This window comes from Camelus bactrianus, chromosome 4 (genome assembly GCF_048773025.1).
Source record: "Camelus bactrianus isolate YW-2024 breed Bactrian camel chromosome 4, ASM4877302v1, whole genome shotgun sequence".
Classification (NCBI taxonomy): Eukaryota; Metazoa; Chordata; class Mammalia; order Artiodactyla; family Camelidae; genus Camelus; species Camelus bactrianus.
The window spans coordinates 6,852,720-6,875,568 of record NC_133542.1 but is presented as its reverse complement, the minus strand read 5'-3'; the positions used below and the strand labels follow the sequence as shown (position 1 = coordinate 6,875,568).

The 22,849-nt window shown below is 42.8% G+C and overlaps 2 pseudogenes; both read left to right on the top strand.

The window, feature by feature from the left end:
- The first annotated feature begins 6,902 nt into the window (after positions 1 to 6,902).
- LOC141577426 (junction-mediating and -regulatory protein-like) lies at positions 6,903 to 7,876 on the top strand (annotated as a pseudogene).
- Positions 6,946 to 22,849, top strand: part of LOC141577427 (large ribosomal subunit protein uL16-like) — a 34,472-nt pseudogene continuing 18,568 nt past the window's right edge.

Sequence of the window (22,849 nt, the reverse complement as noted above, 5' to 3'; positions counted from 1 at the left end):
TATGGGTGCTGCCAGAACTTTATTTAAACCCAATAAGATAGAACTGATTCAATAAAAGAGGACAAGCAAGGGGAGGGACACCTGTACGGACATTAGTGAAGACTAAGTTTTAGCTGTTTAAACAAATAGTCCACAAAAATGAATTCTTCTTTGAGATAAAGACTTCTGTTTTTATTACTTTTAAGGCTTTTTGATGGTTGTGACGTCCCTGGGCTTCCAAGATACATACGAAAAGTGTCTTTTTATACACTAGATTGGAAAATAGAACAACTAATAATGATGATAATAATAGGTATTAAATCTGGGTACTAGGCGCAGCATACGAGGACGTGTTTCACAACAACACGAGAGCTAACGGGCATTGAGCATTGTGATGTACAGTCACCGATGAGCAGTTTTAAATGTTTTAATTCATTTATTCCTCATGACAATATGGTGTGGATTCTTTTGTTACACTTGTTGGATCAATGAGGAATCATGGGTGGATGGTGTAACATTTTAATCTAAATTTCTTGTGTAAGTCAAATACAATTTCCCCCTACCAGGATTTTGATTGTCTGATGTCAATTTATATGCACAGTATTTTTTATCTCCCATTTAAAAAAATAGTGGTAAAATACTCATAACATAAAATTCACTATCTTAACCATTTTATTTGTACAGATTAGCAATGTTAAGAACAAGTACATTGTTGTAGAATCTTCAGAACTCTTTTCAAATCTTGCAAAATTGAAATCCCATACCCAGTAAATAATGCACAGACCCACCATTTTCCTTTCTGTCTCTATGAATCTGTCTACTCCAGATACCTCATACAAGTAAATTCACACAGCAGTTGTCTTCTTGTGACTTCCTTATTTAATGTGTCACAGAATTTTTGAAAACATATGAAACTATGATAATGCAAACATATTATTTTCATTTTATAAGAAACATATCTTCATTTTATAAGAAGGTTTTTAAAATTATTACTATTTCCCCAAAAGTGTCATGACAAGTGATGACTTCTGTGCTTTTTTTAAACTCAAATAATGATTTTAACTCACTGTTATTTTTTAATTTCTAATCATTTACTTAGAGCAAGAAAGGTTTTAAATCAACACATGCTACCTATAACAAAATATATATCAATACTAGACACTTATATTAAAATTTATTATCAATAAGATATTTGATACATTTTGCATTGTCAGTTTCTCAAATGAAAACTTTGAGACACACTTTATTATGCTTTATGAAGTGGATATTATTTTCACAAAGAAGTGTATTCCTAAATATTTCTAAGTATTAATTGTATTTATTTCCTTTCTTTTTTAATATGTGGGATAATTTCCATCAATTACAGACCCACAAACCCAGCTGAAATAAATATTATATATTCCCAAGATAAGCAGTCAGCATTTTGCATTTACAATTTTATTCTTAAACTAAAATTTGAAAGAACCAAAGTCAAATAAGAACCTCATGTTTTTGTAATCTATCAGTTAAGTTTATTATTAAAAATTATTTTTCTTCCTTTACATATAAAATTATGTAGACTGTGGCTCTTCCTTTGTAAAAAAAAAAACAAAAAAAAAAACCCCCAAAAAACTAAGAATGTTACAGTTCAGATTTCAAACTTCAGTTTTTCAACAAAGCTCAAATTTTCTTTTCACCATTTTTCTTTCATGACCTCTGATGGTGGAAATGTAAATTGACATTACAAATATCAACAGAAATAATGCCACAAATTCCATTTACCTTGTTACTGAAGATCATTTCCCTTCTTTTCATATTTATTTACCTTGAGAATGTAATGGTATTAATTATTCAACAATATAGAAAGAGTGTTGGACAATTTCATACTACTTCGAAGCATAAGAATTCCCTCTTATTCACAGTGTATAAATCTCAAAGTGTATGTGTGCACATTACATACAGTAAAATGAACATTTTATTGATATAACAACTTACTCCTGCAACTACTAGCTTTCAAATGGAAATTGAATAAAGTTTGGCTAAGTTGAAACAATTATTTTAATTTACAAAACCATCATTTTTCCTAAATCCTGTACATATGAATAAGGCAGCAAAATTATATATTAAGATCTGAATTATTTGAATTCATTACTTCAACTTAGTTAATAAGACTACTGTCTTGACATGAATTCCTCCCAAAAAGGCCTCCTCACAGGGAATTTATCTGGGAATGTGACCCATAGAGTAGGAATAATGAACAAGGCGGTGAAAACAGGGAAGAAGGAAATGCTGAAGTATGGATATGTTATCACAATGACCATGGCCGACCTGTGCTGGAGTCCCCAGGCTTTCTGGGAGGCCTCATGAAAGCCAGGAAATGAAGAGAAGGCTTTTCCCACAGGCTTCCACCTGCCATGGATTTAGTGGCCCTTGGACTTTGACTATCACATAAGCACTTGTAGGCTGCACATTCCGCATCCTGCATTTCTTGTCAGAAAGCTTCCAGGAAAGGAAAGGAGAGGCTCACGCCTTAGCCAGAGTAAGAGACTCCCCAGTTTCACCTGCAGGAAGCTGGTCAAAGTCTCCAAGAACTGGTAGTAGGACAGGTGCCTGCAGTAGGACACGGGGCCAGGAGGGTGCTAAGTGATGCTCAGAGTGGGTGCTGGTGCACTAGAGCCTTAGGACTCCTCAGACCCACCTTTTCTCTCCCTTAACTCTAATCTGCCCCTGAGTCTCCTTCCAGGTGCTGGCCAGCTGCAATCTCTATAAGAGGGTTTGTGGAATATCCTGGTGGCTACAGCTGCTCCCAAAGCCTTGCTGAGAGTCAGCATCTCTCCTCCCCACCACTAATTCTAAATTTCTCTCATCTTTGACCAGTGTCTCAGCTGATCTAAGGTTGCCTGCCTGGTAGAGTGAGCCAGACCTTCTTCATCTAGGTTTGATTTGCTTTACCTCCATGAGGACATAGTTGCTGTAAATGCCAAGATACCATTATCACTTGTCACAAAACACCAGGTGATGCATCAGTGAAGTTTGTGACTATTCCTTCCTGCCTCCACTATACAGCAGTGACCCAGGTTCTTCACGTTACTAAGGGCAAGTTAATCTTGAAAATATATTAACATATTAATTCTCTTTTGTTTGATGATCCAGGAATGAGAAGGCCAATCACTGGAATCAGGAGCCCAAAGTGGCTAGATGATAGTCAGTTCCTGTGGAATGCTTATGTTGTCCTCTGGTGGAAGTGTTTTCCTTCTTGGGAACCAAGATCTCCAATCCAGTAGAGCCTAAAGCTTCAGACACAGGAAGCATAAACTTTGAAAGTGAGTCAATAGGAGTAATGGTAAATGGGGCCATTTGTACTCTCACGTCTTGGTTCCTGACAGGACAGCACCATATGTCAGCCATCGATACAGCACACATAGCACACACTTTCCCCAACCTGAAACTTGAGCTGAGCCATCAACAGCTCATCCAACCACTATATCAGATCAACTCCTTCTAGGTGATGAGACAGATGGTAATCCCAGTGGAATCTGTGCTCATGCACCCCTGGTTTCACAACTTTTGTCATAAATTAATCCCTCAAACACAGTGTTGTAGAGGATGTTGTGCCAATAAATAAGGCATTTTGTAAGCCCCAAATTCATGGTGCTGGTGGAGGCTTTGCTGGCAGAGAATTAAAATGCATTACCATTGTAGGTTTAAATTCCAGCAAGGATGAACTGTTGCCATCTCTAGAGTGGAAGGGATCCAATAAAGTTAATCTGACAGCAAATGGCTGGCTGGTCTCCTTGAGGGATAATATATCACAGACTCAGGAACAGGCTCTACTGTTGACAAGCTGGGCACTCAGAAAGGAGCAGGGTCTAGATCTGCATTAGGGAGAGGGATCCCAGTCTGCTGTACCCACGGCTCTTCCCAGCCATGGTGTCATATCTGTTCATGCACCAATCGTCCAAACAGGGGACCGCTAAAGGTTAAGGATGGAGTATAGTTCACACTCACAGAGCAAACTAAGCTGTCCAGTTGATTGCTGAGAGTCTTCTATTCAGAGAGTGCTCTTTGGTGGGCACTAACACGAGACAATGGTCTGCATGCTATATATTTGCCCCCAGAGATCCATCCACTTGCCTCTTTCCCCAGATTTCCTTGTTTCCTTCTCTGTTTTCTTTTTTTTTTTCTTGCTTTACCAAAGCCCCTGACAAAAAGTCATTTGCTACTTCCCAGTAGTCTATGCATATCCATAGCTCAGGCCACTTCTGCCTCCATATAATGTAATGTATGAATTGTTCTGTTTGGAGCTCTTCCCACTGGGAGGATGTCCCTTTAGGGATGCGTTCCTTTAGGGCGAGCTCTGAGTGCAGCTGTAGTGTGACAACTGTTCACTTATGGCTGCCATCAGTTTGCCACCCTAACCCACATGTGAACCAGGCCAATATTTTTTTTTCTCTTTAATCAGCACAGCTATTTCTAGCTACCATCAGATCTGCTGGTTCACATGGCCTGAGATTCCAGGAAACTTGCACAACAGCCTGGGCCTCCTGAAGACCTTTTTATTTATCTGGGCATCATTTAAGTCCAATAAGTGTTTGGTACACTTTTCTCATAAGGCCCTTTGTAGAAGGGTAGGTAGAATGTTTATAATTATTCTTATGTCATTAAAGAGTCCTTTCTCACGGGCACTCACCCTCCATTTTAGCCAATGGTATCTGGGTCTGTTCAAATTAAATACATCCAGAAATTGGGTGCAGGCCCTGGGTTTTGCATTGTGACAGTTGATGTTAGGAATCTGCTCACCATGTATTTACTGGGGAAAAATCTGTGTATATATAGACCTTCACAGTTCAACCCCTGTTGTTCAAGAGTTCAGAGTATTGACAAAAGACCACTGGGAGGATGAGAGAATGGAAGTTGGATAAGCAAGGAAGTGAAAACAAACTTTGAATTCTGGTTCAGCCACCATGTCTTTGAGCAAGTTACTTAATTTCTGTGCTTCACTTTATCTGTCTGTAATATGGGGGGATAACAGAGACATTGTGCAACTTTGGGTTTTTCTCACTGAAAGTGGCCGGTTTCTCTTCATCAACCTTTGCTGCCTCATCCTTTAGGTGCTTTAGGTCAAATTTAGCCTTTGTTTCCTCTAGGAAGCTTTCTCCGTCCTCCCAGGGGTTGAGGTGGCCTCCAATGTCTTTCAGCCACATGTACCTCTCCTACAGTAGCTGTTGTCATACAGAATTGCAATTGTCAGATCACTTATCTATCTGCTCCACTAAGACCAAACACTTTACTGGGGCAGGGATTATGACTGTCCTAGCCCATTTAGCACATATTGGAAAAAGTTTATAAATTTCATTGAACTCTCTTGTAGATTGTAAGGGTTAAGTGAAGTAATGTGTGTACAGCTCCTCGCAACTTAAGTGTTCAGTAAATAGTAGGTTTAAAAAAGCTCCATTATTTTTCACATCTTTATCATACGGCACAGTTCCTGGCATGTACACATTTGTATCTCAATAAACACTTGCTGAATGAAAAGTTCAGGACAGACATGATAAGGTCCTTAACTACGTCTGCCAACACTGATTTCAACTGCTGTCAATTTTCCTTTCAGTATCCTAAATGCTGTCCTCTGAAACTCCAGTGTGTATTAAGTTCTTATTTTATTAGAGGAAGCAATGGCAAAAATAAAACAAAAATCCAAGAAAATAATTGTAAGATGCCACTGTAGAATGGAGGAAAAGGAGAAGTAGTGGGAAACCATAGAGGTGCTGTGAGGTAGTAGGGCATGGGGTGTCTGTATTTTCTTTCTTCCTTTCTTCCTTCCTCCCTTCCTTCCTCTATTTGTTTGTTTCTTTTTTTTTTAACTTTCACTTAATTTTATTTTGTTTCGGAGATCTACTGAGTTGTCTTCAGACACCTTCCTTTCATATCTTAAAAATTGTATCATAAGGATGTTAGGAGAGAATTCAACAGCCTAGGGGGTCTCAATAAAATAAAGCACATAGTTCATATGATACGGAGTACTTTCTGAATTTAGAAGTTATCCCCCCGGGTGAATGGAGGAAAACTTACACTTGATGGTCCCTTTGAATAAATGGAGTTCAAAACTTCTCAGTCCCTCCGTCTTTGTTCCTCTTTTCCTGGGTTCGGAGGCCACCTCTACCGCAGGGCGCACCTGCCACTCTCACCGCCGGCCAACCGGCGGCTCCAGCCCGCAGGCGGCTCCGCGGAAGGAAGAAGGGAGGGGCTAGCAGCAGCCAGTGGGCGGGGCGGGGCGGGGGTGCTGGGGGCGGGGCCAACGGACGCGGGCGGCTGTGCGCTCTGCCGCCGCTACCGCGGCACCGGAGTGCGGCACGTGTCCGTGTTTACGTCCTAGTGGAGCCTATGTCAGCAGCCGACTGGCGACATTGTGACAATACTGAGGCACAAAGTTTAGGAGACGCGACCCTCCGTCAAGCCAGCTCCTGGCGGCCGGGAAGAGGAGGAGGGGGGGCAGGGAGATCGGCCTTGGTAATAGCGGTGGAGACACACACACGGTTCCCGACCACCTGCCTGGCCCCACGGAACCGCGCCTCGCCTCCGGAGCCCCGCAGGTGCAGCACCGCGGCCTCGCCCCAGGGGGTGGCTAGGGCTGGCGCCAGGCGCTGCGGCAGCTCGGGGCTTGTAAACAGATACCCCTTGCACGTGACCGTGTGAACTACATGCTCCTGGGGGCGTGTTCTCTTTCCCGCGAGCTGCGCCACAAAGAAGCGGGGCGGTCGGAAGGCAGAGAGGCGGGCGAGCAAGCAGGGAGAGCCCCTCAGCGTTTTAGGATGGCTGAAGGTGCCTGGCGAGGGTAAGCGGTGCGGGGCGGGGATGCTGTTGGGCACGGCACAGCCAGCGGCTGAGTCCGTTGGCGGGCAGGGCTGGTGACCCTTTCCCCGGGGCCTGGCCCTGGAGCCACCATGTTTTTGGCGCTCAAGGAGAGACTCCAGTTGGACTGGGTGGCCTGGCGGCTGCATGTGTTCTACAAGCGGAAGAAGCACAAGTTCATCTTCATCATCTCCTGGAATGAGATTGAGGGCAAGTTTGCCATAACCTGCTAAAACCGGATGGCCCAGAGGCAGAGGAGCGGCACCAGCGGTCAGGTGGGTGCGGGATGGGGCGCCAAGCCTGGCATACCCATGTCCAACAGGACCTGCAGGCTGTGCAGCCCAGCAGGCAGGGGTTGGCCTGGGGCCACTGCGTCAGTGACCCAGGGCAGAAGCCCTGGGCCCCAGAAGCTCCCGTCCTGGACCGAGGGTGGCTTTCCATGGAGCATGTGCAGCCTTCGAGGGGACCTGCTGCCCTGAAGTTTGTCTGGAAAAGAGGTGGGAAGCCCTCTCTGGATCCCAGTGTGGGCCAAGTCCAGCCCGATCCTGAGCACATCTGCAGGTAGAGATGTGCCTCTTTGGCAGCCCCCTTGGCGCCTATGGAGGCCCAGGTGTCCTCAGTGTGGATAGTGAGCGCCTGCAGAATGGTCACCTAGATTGAGGTGCTAGAAATGGTGAGGGAGGATGAGGCGGATCCGGCATACCCGGGACTCTCAGTCACGGAGCAGCGGACGCCCGCTGTGGAGCTGGAGTCCCCGCCAGGGCGTGAAGCTGGTCCGGGCGCTTCTTCCAGGATCTGCGCTCAGTGCACCAGCAGCCAAGCCCTGTGAACTCGCAGCTGGAGCCGTGCTTGCTGATATTCCCCGAGGAGATCTTGGGCATGTGGACAGTGCTGTTTGGGGGCGTCCCGGAGGTGACTGAGCAGGAGATCGCCACTGTTACTGTTACTGGGAAAAGGGAAATAAGAATTACCTCGTTTCTTAGTCATCCCTCAAAGAAAGAATTTTTAACGAGAGAAAGAAAGTGTGATATAAGTCAGATTTTTATTAGTAAAATAAAAAGGTAGTAAAAAATAGTACTTTCCCGAGAATTGGGAGCTGGCCAATCCAAGAGAGGAAAAATGGCGCTGCTCCTTTTTTTTTCTGTCTTATATCCTGTCTTAGGGGCATTTGTGCGTGTGTGTGTGTGTGTGTGTGTGTGTGTGTGTGTGTGTGTGATTGATTGATTGATTAATGGCTCAGGTTCTTTGAGTTAACAAGCTGATTGACGACTCAAGTTCCTTTTGCTCTGGTTGATTGACAGCTCAGGTTCCTTGTGCTCTGGCATGCCCATCCCCTTTTGGGCAGGTTTTTACCCATGAAGCACATAGACAAACCAATGGGAGGGGGCTCAGACTGTAATGTTAATTATGTTACAATGAGCATTGATTCAAGTTACACCGGGTCCTTCTCTTATATGCAGCTGCAGCATTTTGATTTTAAGTGGCTTCTTTTGCTGGCCCTCATTTAGAGAAAGCAAAAATTTCTGGAGTCCCTTATCCTGAATGCATACATACTGTTATTTCCTGGATTGTTCCTTCCCCCTTCCTCTCCCCCTGCCCAGTGCTCATTTCTATCTAACTACCTAACATCGTCAACTTCAGGTCTACTTGGGCCACGACCTGGACACCTGTGGCTGGAAGATCCTCTCCCAAGAATTCTTCACGGAAACCCACGACTGGGAGTATTATGAACCCTTAGCGAGCTGCAGCAGAAGGACCAGGAAGCGCATCCAGGAGGTAAATACCTAGTCTGGGCTCCAGTCATAGCTTTGGTTACTCACTGCCGAAGGCTTAAGCAAAGGCCTAGGCTGTGCGCTTCTGGGACACTTGTTTTTCTAGACAAGGGAAAAGGAAAACCTGCTTGTGTATTTTCAATTTCTTGTCCACTAGATGGTGGATCACAGTCCCTTATCCTAACAACAGAGTTCTTTCTCACAGGTTTGCGTTTCTCTCACAAAGCCCACACTGGGCTTTACACGTGGAAAGTGCAAATTGGAAATCATCCAATAAGTTACTTTTTTCCCCCAGGCTTCCCCTTGTAAAGCAGAAAGCTGAAAGTACATTAGAGGAGAAGGTTAGGGAGAGATGAGAAGTGAGGAAATACAAGGTTTAGGGGAGCTAACCTGCACTTCCCAGGAAGCCATGGGTGGGCCCACCACACCTGTCACTCCTGCTTTGGCTCTGGTGACCTTGTTGTCACTGCACTACTCCCAGGAGCACAGAGGAGAAGGCCACGGAGCCTCCACCAGGGCAGCGGCGACTGCTCCTACCCGCCAGGTTGTCCTGGGAAACCACGGCCACTCCAACCTGTGCTCAGAGAGGTGAAAAGACACTAACCACTGTCCCCGGTGTCCGTGAATCACGTGACCATAGTGGGTCATCTGACAGCCTGGGGGCTGAAGTCCACCCCTTAGACCTTCTGGGAAAGCACGAAATTCAGAGGCAAATGTAGGTGAGGCCTGGATGCTCGCTTCGTGCTCGGGACAGCAGGGCCAAGACTGTCCTCAGACCCGCTCCTCAGGGCTTTAAATTTGGGATCACTCCCCTCTGCTGTCCCTGCTCTGCTGCGGGTGTGCCTTTTTCCTCCCACCGACTTGAGAAACTGCACTTTCTGGGGCAGGGGACAGTTTGCATGAGTTCTGCCTTTGGCCCAGAATTTGGGACCAAGACCTTAACTGCCCCCACCCAGAACAACAGAAATGCAAATGATGGGGGTTGTGGGGTGGGGGAGGAGTTATTGTGCAGATCGGGCCAGGTAAAGTCCACGTCTCCACACCTCCCACCTCTGAGAAAGGGAGCTAGGGTTGGAGCTGCCTCAGGGAACTACAGTCAGGTTGGTAACTCAATCCCAAATGGGCGTTCAAGATTAAAACAAAAAGTTCTTTATATTCTAGTTGCAGTTTTCTGTAAGTTTCAGATTGTTTTAAACTAAATAAAAATAATTTGTGGTTGTAAAAGGGAAATTAATCATCATTCTTACATATGGGTCTAAAAAAAGAGCTTAAAATGTCACTAATATGATGTGTTTTGCAATGATAATGTAAGAAATTAAAATCCAGTCATCTAGAGATCACAAATTCATTTATTAAAAATGATCCTGGAATTACATAGCTAGAAGTTTTAAACTTTAAGAAGCCAAAAAGAAAACTCTACATGTTACCAATATTTGCATACCAAATTTGTTTTAAATTGCTATTTAAAACAAAAACTATGGTAGAAATGTCTATGGTCTATAACAGTGGCATTTCATCTCTGGGGTAGATGAGCTTCTTAAGAAAAACATCTTTAAGGGCGTTATGGACTGAATGTTCACACGTTGAAATTCTATGCTGCCCCTCCACCCCACTTCCTTTTCCTCCCTATGAGATGCTCAGATGTACTAAGAGGTGAGGCCTTCGGAAGGTGATTAGGATTAGACGAGGTCGTGAAGGTGGAGCCCTCCAGAATGGGATTAGTGTCCTTATAAGTGTCATCAGTCTGCACCGCTTTCCTTCCTCCCCTCTCTCTGAAGTGAGGCCAGACCCAGGCACTGAGTGAACAAGACTGCGAGCTGAGATTCTGGAGCTGCTGCCACCACCACCAGCATGAGAGCGAGGGAGCACCCGAGGGACCCAGCCCCTGTGCGCTGGCCCAGCTGAGACCTGCGCCCAACCTGGGGCCAGCGGGAGCCACGGCCCCCCGTCTCCCCACTCCCCTCCCCGCCGGCAGCGGCAGCTGCACACGCCGGAGCCCGAGCCGGCGGCCGGGGGGCCGGGAGGCGGCTACCTCGGGCGGGGCTCGTCAGCGGCTCCGCGGTGAGAGGGCGCTGAGACGCGGCTGGAGCTTCTGTCTCATCCTGGGGCGTGGGGCAAGGGACTCCCAAGGTGGAGGGAAGGGGTCCCAGCCTCAGCGACACCTGTGGGAGCCGGAAGCCGGGGTGGCGCCTAGCGGAGCTGGCTGGATCCCCCACCTCAGTGCCATCTCCGCCACCCTTCTGCGTCTATAGCATCTCCACCCTGAGTATATGAGCCGGGACCCCAAGTTCGGCCACCACCCCCCAGCCAGGGGTGTGGGCGGGGACCCCAATATGAAGTAGTGGCCCGGGCAGCGGGATCAGCAGGACCGGCACCGCCATCCTTTCCTTCTCTCGCCCTCCCTTCTGCCCCCTTGGGGGTCTTCTCCCTTAACCAGTCACTGGACCCTGGCTCCTCGGCAGGACTCCGGGAGGACGTCTTAGGGCCCCATCCCCCACCCCAGCCCCGAGGGCGGCGGGTTTGGGGGGACCTGGAGGGCCGACTGCAGCCTTCGCCCAGAGGGAACTTTATTAAAATCAAAATACAGAGCACCCCAAATCTGACTGTCCAGGGACAAGTGGACCAGGACCGGCAGAATACCCAGCCTGAAGAGGGCCAGAAAGAGAAGAGGAGGGAAGTGGGGCCGCTGCCTCTTCTGCTCTGTCGCTGTTGAAAAGACCTGGGTGGCTGCCCCGCTTAGCAGCACCAGCCCCGCTTCTTCCTTAGTAAGGCGCGGGCCCTGCCGCAGCTGCCGCCTCCATCCCGAGGAGGAAGGGAACCAGCCCACCTACAGAGCTCTGGCTCTTCTGTAATGTGTGAGTGGCTCTGGGAAGGGGAGTTGAGGGATGGGGAGGGCGAGGGTGCCTGTGCATCCTGCGGTGTTTTGCCGATGTTTTCCTGGAGTGTTGGGAGCATATAAATGAGCGGGGTACCTGAGTCCTCACTGTGGGCAGAAGGTATCAGGCAGTCCCGTGTTTTGTAACATTTTAGTTCTCTCTGTGTGTGATACGCAAGCCTGCAGGTTTCTTTTTGTGGAGTTCTGTCTTTCTGCAGAGTGAATACTTGCATGTTTTTGGCCATTAATTGGTAAAAGGAAACTGAGGAAGCCAGAGCATATGTGCGCACAGAGGACATCTCTGTGTATGTAGCTTTTCCTGGTACATCGGGTGGGAAACAGCACTGTAGGTTTTGTTTCTGGGCAACTATTATTTGAGTTCCCAAATGGAAGCCTCTGACTCTGTGAGGCCCGGAAAGTAAAATTTATTTTCTTTTCTGCATTCTTCCTTGAGAGTTTTCATTTTGGCACAGGCGCTTTTTACCTTCTCATTTCCTGGGTGCAATTCCTGCGTATCAGCAGGACGTGGTAACAGAGATCAGTTACTCAGGAAACTTGGGGTTCTTAGGAATCATAACTGATTTGGGGGAGAGCATTTAGTACTTTAACCAGTTTATTAAAAAGCTATTTCATTTTTCCTTAGCCAATTTTTTTTTCCCCTGGGTAACATACGTCCTAATTGACAGCATTTTTTAATTGGTGGAATGACTTGTGACTTATTTCAGTTGTCTTCTCTATCAAATGAGGATGATTTTTTATCCCCCTTTGTTACTTTAAAGGAGAAGTCTATAGAATCTTTGATTTGTATTTTAAGTATCCTCTCAGAGTGCCAAATTAAGGTGCAGGAAGATAATGAATATTTTGTATATTTACGCAGACTTTAAGGGTTAGGCATAGGTGGAATTTTACATAACAACGCAGACAGTACCCTACTGAGGATCACAGGCCCCCGGACAGCTGTGTGGGCTTAGTCTTGAAGCCACTGCTGAGAGAGGCTCTGTGGAGTGAATGTAAGCCTGGGTCATCTGTGTTAAATTTTCCATTCAGGACCTTGATCAAACTTATTTAAAACTTTCTCAAACACTTTTTAGCCTGTACATTTTTCTTCTGAAGTGACAAATTCTACAAGTTTATTAGCCCTCATTTTTATTAGCAATTCATTTATTTATCCCAAACCTGTCTATTTAAAGTTCCAGGACAGATCCTGAGCGTGTGTTTTGAGAAATGCTAGAACGAGCTGGAGTTCATCTTTTCTTGGTTTTATAGATTTTCACTGTTCCTCTTTACCATCATCTTTCCTGACTCTTTTTGTCTGTTTTACAATCACTTTGCCCTCCTCTGGAACTTCTGCAGCTGTTTTATCCTTATTTATATGCCTTGTTCTTGTTATGCCTTTGTTATGAACCTTAAATTCTGTCTATTTTAAATAGACACTGACATTAAATTATTGTGTAATGGTTGTAATATTAGATGTGAGATCAAAGACAACTGTTGCTTTATCAGTTATTTTGTGACCATGAGGAAGTCATGCATCCCATGTTTCACAAAGATAGGAAGAGAAATCTAGTCCTGCATAGGCTGCTTTTGGGAGGGAGGAAGGGAGGACAAACCAACAAAATAGTTTGAGTGTAAATTCTACTCCATCAGAGTTGCTTACTAAATTTAAGACTTTTATTGCTTTTACTATAGATTGGCTAAAATTCATGTCAGTGTTTTATTGCGTATTTATTTAGGAGCAAAGAAACAACAAAGTAATTGGGGATCCCTGCCTTTGAGAAGCTTTTACTTATGAATGGCAGAGACAATGATACACAGATTGCACAAAACTGTAGGGAAAGGGAAATGGGCCAGTTTTTAATCTGTGACCACTATATGCCAGAAAGTGACTGGTACATTATAGATGTAAGTGTGTTTGTACATTTTTCATTGGGGAAATGTTGATATTGGACTACACAGAACATATTGGAGTGTCTGAGCCAGTGGAAGAAAAGAGCAGGTGGAGATGAAGTGTTAAGACTTTTGGAACTGGAGGATGTGGGGAACAAAGGTAATTAGGAAGTTGGTTGATGGGAAATCACAGGGAAGTTGTTGAGTAGCTTATGGTCTGTTTGTGCTTGTGTGGGTATGTGTTTACAGCTCAAAGAATCAGTTGAGAACAATATTTCTGAGATGGTAGTTTTAAACCATAGAGGAGAAATTGTATTTTAAACCAAGGCATTATACCTGGATTAGGATTTTGTTTTTATAGGGAGCCAACATTTTTATACCATGGTCACTGAAAAGCGATACAGATGGAGGAGTGAAAAAGGTGCTCCCAATATATTAGCATGGTGCTAGTGGTTTCTGATACAAAGTAATTCAGAAATGGGGCAGTGGACTTTGTTTTGGACATTAAATTTTCGAGTTGAAGTTGGATACCGATGAAATCTCAAGACAGTAAAATTATGAGCAATATGCTGAAAATGTAGAATTGGGAGTCATTATCAAAGTATTAAAGTTTCTCAAGAGTGCTGATGGAGAGCAAAGAGCTGACAAATGGGTATTTTTACTTGGGAGAGGAGAATCTGTTGAAGTTAGCAAAGGTACAGTAAGAACAGAGATGGATGAGACTCTCCTTAAAATAGATGTTTTTAAAGTGAGTAAAACTTGAAGTGGAAAAGGGAGGAACAGCCAGTCTCAGGACACATGCTTATTTTTGAAACTACTGGCAAGCTTTTTGTAGGGTATGTCTCTTGAGGTTAAGTTCAGAAGAATATGTAGGATTTCACTGTTAAGGAACTTATACATAAAGGACAGATCTGTTTTACCAAATTCATGTTTTTAAAATGTGCCTTTCATTATCATACTGAGTTTTGTCCCCAACATGATGAAGCGGGGCTAAAATAGCTGGCAAAGAAGGCTGCTTCTCCTGCTGGTAGGTGGTGTGTGTCTTTGTGTCCCACACAGTGGACGGGACAGCCCTTTGCTGGCACAGCATTGCTGAAAATGCCTTTAAAAAATCTTTTTATTAAAAAACTAACAAATAAAACCAACTTGACACTTAAAAAACCCTGACATTTTTGAAGCATAAGATGCTGGAAGACTGATTTTTTAAAAATTTAAAACAATTTAAAAATTTTCATTGTGAAGTGTGGAATTTACTGTTGATGCCAACAGGGATTGAGGATTGTGATGTAGGGACTCTATATAGCCACACTCTTGTGTTCCTTAGTTTGAATTCACCAATTCCTTTGTAGCTTCTTTAGCCTCTTCTTAGGAGTGACTGTTCCAATGGGAAAACATCCAGGGTAGATCAATTTAGATGGGGAGTTAGATCTAAGGTGGTTCTGGAGCAGATGCCATATGGGCAAATTCCTTCCTCATCCGCTATCTTCCACAACATTTTTATGCAAGTGAAATCATGGTTTGATGAACTTTAAAGGGCAGTCTTTTTGGGTTAACATAATTTACTAGTAAAGGCAGTGGGAAGGGTGGGACTCTGGTAGTTGGAAATGGTAACGTCATGTGCTTTGCCCAGGCAACTTTGGGATTGATATGAGATGATTAAAAAGACTTAAGAGTGTGCATTTGTGTTTGTGTGTTTGACACCAGATGAGCTAGCAGCCCATGCCTAGGCTAGCAGCAGCCCAATGCTTGTACATTGGAGATGGTACTTGGAGAAGTCTTGTGCTGCCTCTGACATCTCGTTGTGTAGAGGAGGGGTTGGCAAACTGTTTTTTTTTTGTTTTTGTTTTTGTTTTTTGTTTCTTTTTGGTGAAGGACCAGTTAGTAAATATTTTAGATTTTGTGGACCACATGGTCCTGTCACAATGATTCATTTCTGCTCTTGTAGTGCAAATGCAGCCACAGACAATCTGTAGGTGAATGAAGGTGACTGTGTTCTAATAAAACCTTATGCATAAAAACTGGAGGTAGTATGGGTTTGGCTCGTAGTTTATGGACCCCTGATGTAGACAACTGCCAAGTCTACCTGCATGCAGTCTGAGCATCCCTCTACTGCAAAGCTGAGATTGGCTATTTCAGGCGGCCTGTTTTCTAAGTGAGATGTGTTCCTAGGGGGCTGTCTTAAAATGATTCTGCACAGAGTCTACTGTTCAAGTTAATTTTGCCTCCATAGTAATGAAAACCATGGACTGAGGAGCAGGGGCAATGCCATCTATGAAGGGATGCAGCCAAAATGTAGGGACACTTGCATTTCTTGTTCAAAGATACCATAATATAAAAGGTACCACATAGTGATATAATGGCTGTGCATCATGCCCAGAAGAGTTTTTGGAGTATCTGAATAAAATTCTGGGTATAATTTTGAAAGATTCTGAAAATAAGTTGTAAAGCACTTACTTTAGATGTGAAATTAGAAGTGCTTATGGTCTGTTTGAACCAGATGGAAGTATTCGTCAAACTGTAAGAACACTGAGGTTTGATACTTATGCGTCATAGAGCCTTGACCTTCTGCAGCGCCCGGCGCGGCGTGCGGAGTCCCGCTCCGCCGTCCGGTCCTGCTACCGGCGGCTGCTGTTTCCTAGGCGACCCTACACAGCGTGTGCGCGTGCGCGTTAGAGCGCTGCCGCAGCCTGGGGTGACGGCAGCGCGGGGCCAATTATTTCCTAAGTGACTCTATCTCACAAGTGTTGTTTAGAAAGGATAATTCACTTTGGTCAATTTTACATCATAGCTAGCACCACAGCACTTGTTTCATATGTCAACGAATAGCTGCATTAGATATGGTATATTTTTGCCTGGTTTCATAAATCTTACTTATCTTTGGGTTCCCCAGTTTCTGTCAGGAGAAAGGATTACTCTTCCAATAGTGACACTTTTTAGTTAGGGTTAAGCCTGCTTTTACTTTAGATAGTATTTCTACACATATAATAGATACTTCAATTTCTCTTCCTTTAAGAAAGGTACCAGTTTTATATAAACTGACATTTTTAGTATACCTTTTAGAAGAAGATCACTGTAAAGTTACTTTCCTATTCATTAGGAGGTGATTCTTTCCTTGCTCTTTTTGAAAATGTCTTTTTGTTTTTTTGCCTTTTTAGGTAATTTGTCATTCTCAGGCTTAAGGATGGGTGGCAATTTAAAAGACACAAGGTGTTCCTCTCATATCTGCAAATATCCCAAATAGAAATGTTCCATATTGTTGACACTTTAAGTGGACCAAGGAAAAGAGTGGAGCTTGGTTTATTTTTTTCTTTTTAGTGTAGTTGAATTTTCATTACAAACAGATGAGTAAAGTTGTTTTCAAATAATGAACTCTTGCTTCTAAACCTTTCTCCTTTGAGACTTTTTCCCACTAAGTAGAAACCCAGCAAGTTGTATGCTTTCATGTAGTTGTAGGTTTTCCCTGCTTTCTCCTGACCCCTCCTGGGCACTTTCTCATGCTCCCTTTCACATGTGTTTAGAGTGTATTTCCTAAATCAACATGACATTTCCTGAACACTATGGGATATATATTTTCTAATAATTATACTTTTACCCACAAATATATTTAAAATGTCCTCCTACTCTACCTTCAGAATTTATGAATTATTTGAGGGAACATCTGTCCTTGATCTGGATCCTGAGAGAAAAACCAATGTATAACAGTTTTTCTAAAATATTCTCTTAAAAAGTTTTGAGTAACAATTGATTTCTCTAAAATTGTAAGTTGATATAAGTAAATACAAGATCCTATGTTTGTGTTGTGCTATCCTGCAATGCAGGCTTTTGAAAAATAATACAAATGCACAAGAGTCCTTACTGCTTGAGTATCTTATATTTTGCTTTTCCCCCATCACCTAAAGGACAGCTGGCAGATCAGTCTGATAGCATGAAGTGTCTGTTGCTTTGCTGTGTAGCTTCTGTCACCTTTTTTTCCAGCTGAAGTTTGGCTACTGGAGACCTGGGTGCTTCAGGCAGGAGGCAGCACGTGCTGAGCTTGTGTCTGTGGGAGCCTGAGTCATGCTGGATGCTCCTTTCTGCATGACAGCTATGAACTTAGGGAATATTAATGATGCAGAATATTTTTCTGTCACTTAGGCTTTCCTCTGAGCAGATCACCCTAGGAAAATACGTTGAATGCATCAATATTTTGGGCCAAATGTAAAGTATCAAGACACATTGCTGGTTTGTTTTTGGAAGAATGTATGTATCTTATGAGACTAAATGTCATGCTAAAATGTCAGTTAAGGGTCTAGTAATAGACCTTTGCATGACATCCTCTATGTCTGAGAAGGACTTGCCTCACTAGTAGTAGTGGGTAATTTGCAACAATCTCGTGGTTGGAAGCACTATGCATACCTGGAGCCAGCACCGTGCTGCTAGTTCTCTTCTCATTTCCCTCAAAACTTATATTCACACTGTGGAGGCAGAAGATTCATTAGTAAGGCACTGTCATTTTTAGCTATGTTGCCTGGAATGAGTTACTTATCCTTTTTTACTATGGGCCTCATGACATGTGGATGGAAAAACCATGTCCTTCCCAGGGCTGTTAGGACTAAATGAGATAATATAAAGCACCTGCAGAGCTCTCCCAGCGCCTCGCATAGGAGAGCGTGGCCCCACACTATTAATGTGAGTTAAAGGTCTTTTACAGTGTGACGCAGACAGAAGGCTAAAGTCAGGCTTTATGTTGCCCAACACTTAAACTCAGCCCTGGAGTTTGACAAATAAAACTGAAGTAATTCTACAGTGTTTTCAAAAGCATCTGTACTAGTGTGTGATTCATTAACATATTATTTAAAAATCTTAAAAAGTAGAGAAATGACAGAACTACTGTGCTTATTATTTACAGAAAAGAAAGACTGATTTGAACATAACTAGAGTTTCCATTCATCTCCAAAGACCTCAGTATGCTTAGATCAGAAAGGATGCTTTTTGATGAATTCATTGATTAGCTCTGAAAGTGACTTTGGCTTAAATTGTCCATTTGGAAATACCAGGATGTAATTGGGTTATCAAGTTTTTTAACATCCTTTGGTTTAATGCTTGGAAATGAAAAGCTTAAAAAAAAATGAAGAAGTTTAATAAGATTAATTTGTATCATTACATTGCAAACTATGATTGATGGAATTTTATTCAGGTGATTTTTTGTTGTAACTGAATTTTGATTTTCTCCTTTTCCTAAAATGATGTGAAGGTGGGGTGGACATTCCCTTTTCATGCTTAATATTTATTACATACAGGATCCGTTTTCAGAAATAATTTTCCTTTCCTTCATTAGGTTTGGCATAATCAGTGTTCAGCTGACCAATTCAAGAAATAAATGCTTCTTGATTTTTTTTTTTTTTTGTATTTGGGAAGTATTTCTATTTTGAGAGCAATATGAATTTGCTTTCATAGTCTGTTTATTTAATAGAATTCTATGTTTAAGATAAATGTGTGAAAAAAATCCAAAGGCAGAAAGAAATGTTTGAGATATATTTCTTAGTACTTTTTATCTTGCCAAGTCTTGTCTTCATTCTCTGACTGCTTTTTTTTTTAACATTTTTCATTTTTTATTGATTTATAATCATTTTACAATGTTGTGTCAAATTCCAGTGTAGGGCACACTTTTTCAGTTATACATGAACATATATACGTTCATTTTCACACTTTGTGAGCTACCATAAGATCTTGTATATATTTCCCTGTGCTATACAGTATAATCTTGTTTATCTATTCTACAATTTTGAAATCCCATCTATCCCTTCCCACCCCCCACCCCTTTGGCAACCACAATTTTGTATTCTATGTCTATGAGTATATTTCTGTTCTGTATTTATGCTTTGTTTGTTTGGTTTTTTTTAAGATTCCACATATGAGAGATCTCATATGGTATTTTTCTTTCTCTTTCTGGCTTACTCTCTGACTGCTTTTAAGGCACATTTGCTTTAGATTTTGGTGTAAATGCAGAAATTAAATTAGCTTATGTATTAGTGCATCTCTAAGTAGTTAATTTAATGATTATTCTAGTTTTTTAAGCAAATTCAATATTTTAAATATTTTTGTTTGTTGGCAACGATTGCAATCATGCTTCTGGAGTTAAAAATCTTTCCATTTTAGAGATTTTCAGAACTTTGCAGTCATGGATGTGTTACTGGACTAATGGGAGAAGAGCAGAGTCTATCTAGTGGGTTTAATGTCCTCCTGTGTACTTACAATGTGTGTAACACCAGAAGGCTACATAAATAAATATGTGGGATGTCAGTTTTAATTTGTTTGATTGGTGGTCTCTTTAGTGACTACTGTGTGAATTTGATAATGTGCCTTTTGGACTGATGCTGCAACATTCAGAGAACATTTTTCTACTTGTCTACAGGTAGACTTCTTTTCATTAGAGAAATATTACAAATTTAACTTACTAGATGAGAAATTTAGAGCAGGAAACAAAAATTTTCAGAGTGTTTGTGAAGGCCATTTAGTGGGAGAGAGGAGGTGCAGAGGTGGGGAGAGACACGCAGGGCATAGGAGGGAGGGAAGAGGCAGACACTGGGAGCAGGGCTTGGGAAAGTCTGAGGTCAGCCTTAGTCTGAGGTCACAGCCATCGTTTCTTCTTCGGGCTGTGGCCCTGGGGCATTACCACTTGTTATCTACCGCTCTTTGAATTGTTGATTAGATGCTTGACTCTAGTTCCTGCTTTTCAGCATCTGGATTTTTTAAACCACTGAAGTTGTGCTGGGCATGGGGTAGTCAGTGTACTCAGGTGGGGAGATTCCACAGCAGCCGCTATAGGAGAGGGGCAGACCAATGGTTTTTGACTACATTGGAGTTTCTATTTTGTTTTGTTTTGCTGTTTTCTTTCCTCATTGGCCACTTTTCCCTAGCTTTGCCTAAGAAGTATACTTGTAGTTCTGTGTATGTGACGTAGTAATTGAGAGGCAAGCCTTGGAGTTGACAGACCCAGCTTCCTCCAGCTGCGCTGCTTTGTGACCTTGGGCATGTTATTTATTCTTTGTCTGAACTTGTAAACCTGGGATCATAATAATACTACCTACTTCTGTCACAGGGCTGCTAAGAGGATTGAGATAATGGATCACAGTGTCTTCTCAGAGTTAGTGCCCAGTAAATGTTAGTTGTTGTAATAACGATGAATAGGACAATAGTCTTCTTATTTCTGTGTGTGTGCTTGCTGGGTTTTTTGTTGTTGTTGTTTGTTGGTTTTTTTGTTTTTTGAATGCTGAATACATTTGTGGCCTTAGTTTCTGAATAGGTGAACTGTTTTGAAAACTGCCTTTATTCAGCAGCAGACATTTACTGAGCACCTACTGTGACAGGCATTGATCTAACTGAACAGGACATAAAGCCCCCTGCCCTCTGGAAACTTACATTCTGCTTAGGGGAGACAAAATACATAAAGCAAAGTAGATGACCCATCACCCATCTTATGAATTTTGGTGTTTGACTCCATATGTCTAAGCTTCCACTACCAACCATTAGTCTTCACCTTCACCTCTTTTTTGTTCATTCCTGTAGTTATGCCTGAGAGTGTTTGTGGCAGGAGCACCCTAAAAGCACAGAGCTAGTCTCATCTCCAGCTACTGTTCCATCTGAATTTTAAGGCACGTATCACTCCTCATCATTTCCCTGAGTTGCTGCTTGCATTGGCTATCACAAAGCTTACATTTCAGTACCCACGCTTCTGTTTCTTCTTGTTTTCAGATGTGTTTCTCCTCCTCAGTTTCTTACAATTTGCTCATGCATTTCCTTTCCTAAGAGAGGATACTAGAAACCCTTTTTAAGAAGTATTCCCTGACTAATCTAACTGTATGCTTGTTGCCAAAACATTGGCCCCCGCTCCCTGACAAGCCAAAGAATTCAGAGACTGGGTCTTGGAGCTTAGAAGAAAAGAGGCAGCTTTATAGCTTTGTCAGGAAAAGGGGATTCACAGCAGGCTAGTGCCTTCCAAACTGTGTACCCACCTTGGGGATGGAGTGGGTGGGGGTGGTTCTAGAGCCATAGTTCAAACAATAAAGCATTGATAACCATCAACACAATCATTTTCTCATCAGAAAACTCAGAATGGTGTTATGATGCCTTCAGGTGATCCGTTCTATGGAGGGTAGTGGTTAGATCGCTTTATCTCAAGGTGTGGTCTTCTTGGTAATTCAGGGTATTTTATTAGGTGACAGTTCTGTGACCAGACCTTCTTCTTGGAGAAGGACTCAGAGACCCAGCATGATGATGACTTTCAATGGCTGGAATAAAGTAGAAACAGTAAGATCAATAGCTTCAGTTTCAACAGTGGGCCTGTAACCATGAATAGCAACCGGTCAGTCATGTCAGTTGACCTTTTTAAGGGTGAGCATAAGAATAAGCAATCTGTTAGCCTAAGTGTGGCCATTTTATTAATCCTCCTTCATACTTTCCTTCTGCTCATTTGTATTTCTCACCCTCTGTGTGTTGTTAACTGAGATACTTAACTTATTCTGTGTCTTTAAAAAAACATTTTGTGTGTGTGTGTGTCTCTTCAATTGAATTGTAAGACTTCTTAGGTCAGGGGCTACCTTTCTATTCTGAGCCTTTGCTTCTTCATTTGAAAAAAGGTAATGTTAGAGCAGGCAGACAACTAGATATAAGCAGAGAAAGGGGAACACAGACCAAATGGCAGCAATTGGGCAGAAAGCAGGGGCACAGGCCAAATGCAGGAAACCACATATCATGTAAGCACCAGGGGTCCATGGGCAGAGAAAGAAAAGCAGGAATCTTTGAGCTCATAAGTGGTCACACATTTAGGGGTGATCAGTGGCCTGGAGACCAATAAAGAAAGGTGAGAAAAGGCAGGAATTTCCAGTGTCTGAATGAAACTTTTTCTCATTATGCCCTCATTTCATTAATATTAGCCTTGCAGATTAGAAGTATCCATCATGAACTGATGCCATGACACTTCCGATCCAGACTAAATAAGGACAAAAATCCCTTTTCTCTTTGGGAATGTGGATTTGGGATGATAATCAGCGAATCTGACCCCAAACCCTTCCTTCCCCAATGAATAATCCACCCATTCACTTTTACACCCTATGTAACTAACTTGCCAGAGAAACACAGGGCAGCTGCTCATCTGAGCCTGCTAGCTCTCCTCTTGAGAGTGTACAATCCATCCCTTAATAAATTCTCACTTTACCTTTTTAACCACTACATCTTATCTCAGAATTCTTTCTGGGATGGGACAAGAACCTGGTACACTGTCTACATCCACCGACGATATTAATACCTACCTCACAGGGATGTTGTGAGACTTCAGAGAGGTAATGTGTGGAAAAGGTCTTGAGCCAAATCCTTAATAAATGTAGTTTTTTTTCTTTGAATCACTCTAGTTCCTAAAGTTGGTACTGGGCATACATACAGTCAGTGCTTAAAAAATACTTGTTAGTTTATCCTGAATTGAGGTTGGGAGTCTTTTAATTTAAATTCCTCTTGTGTGGATAATTTT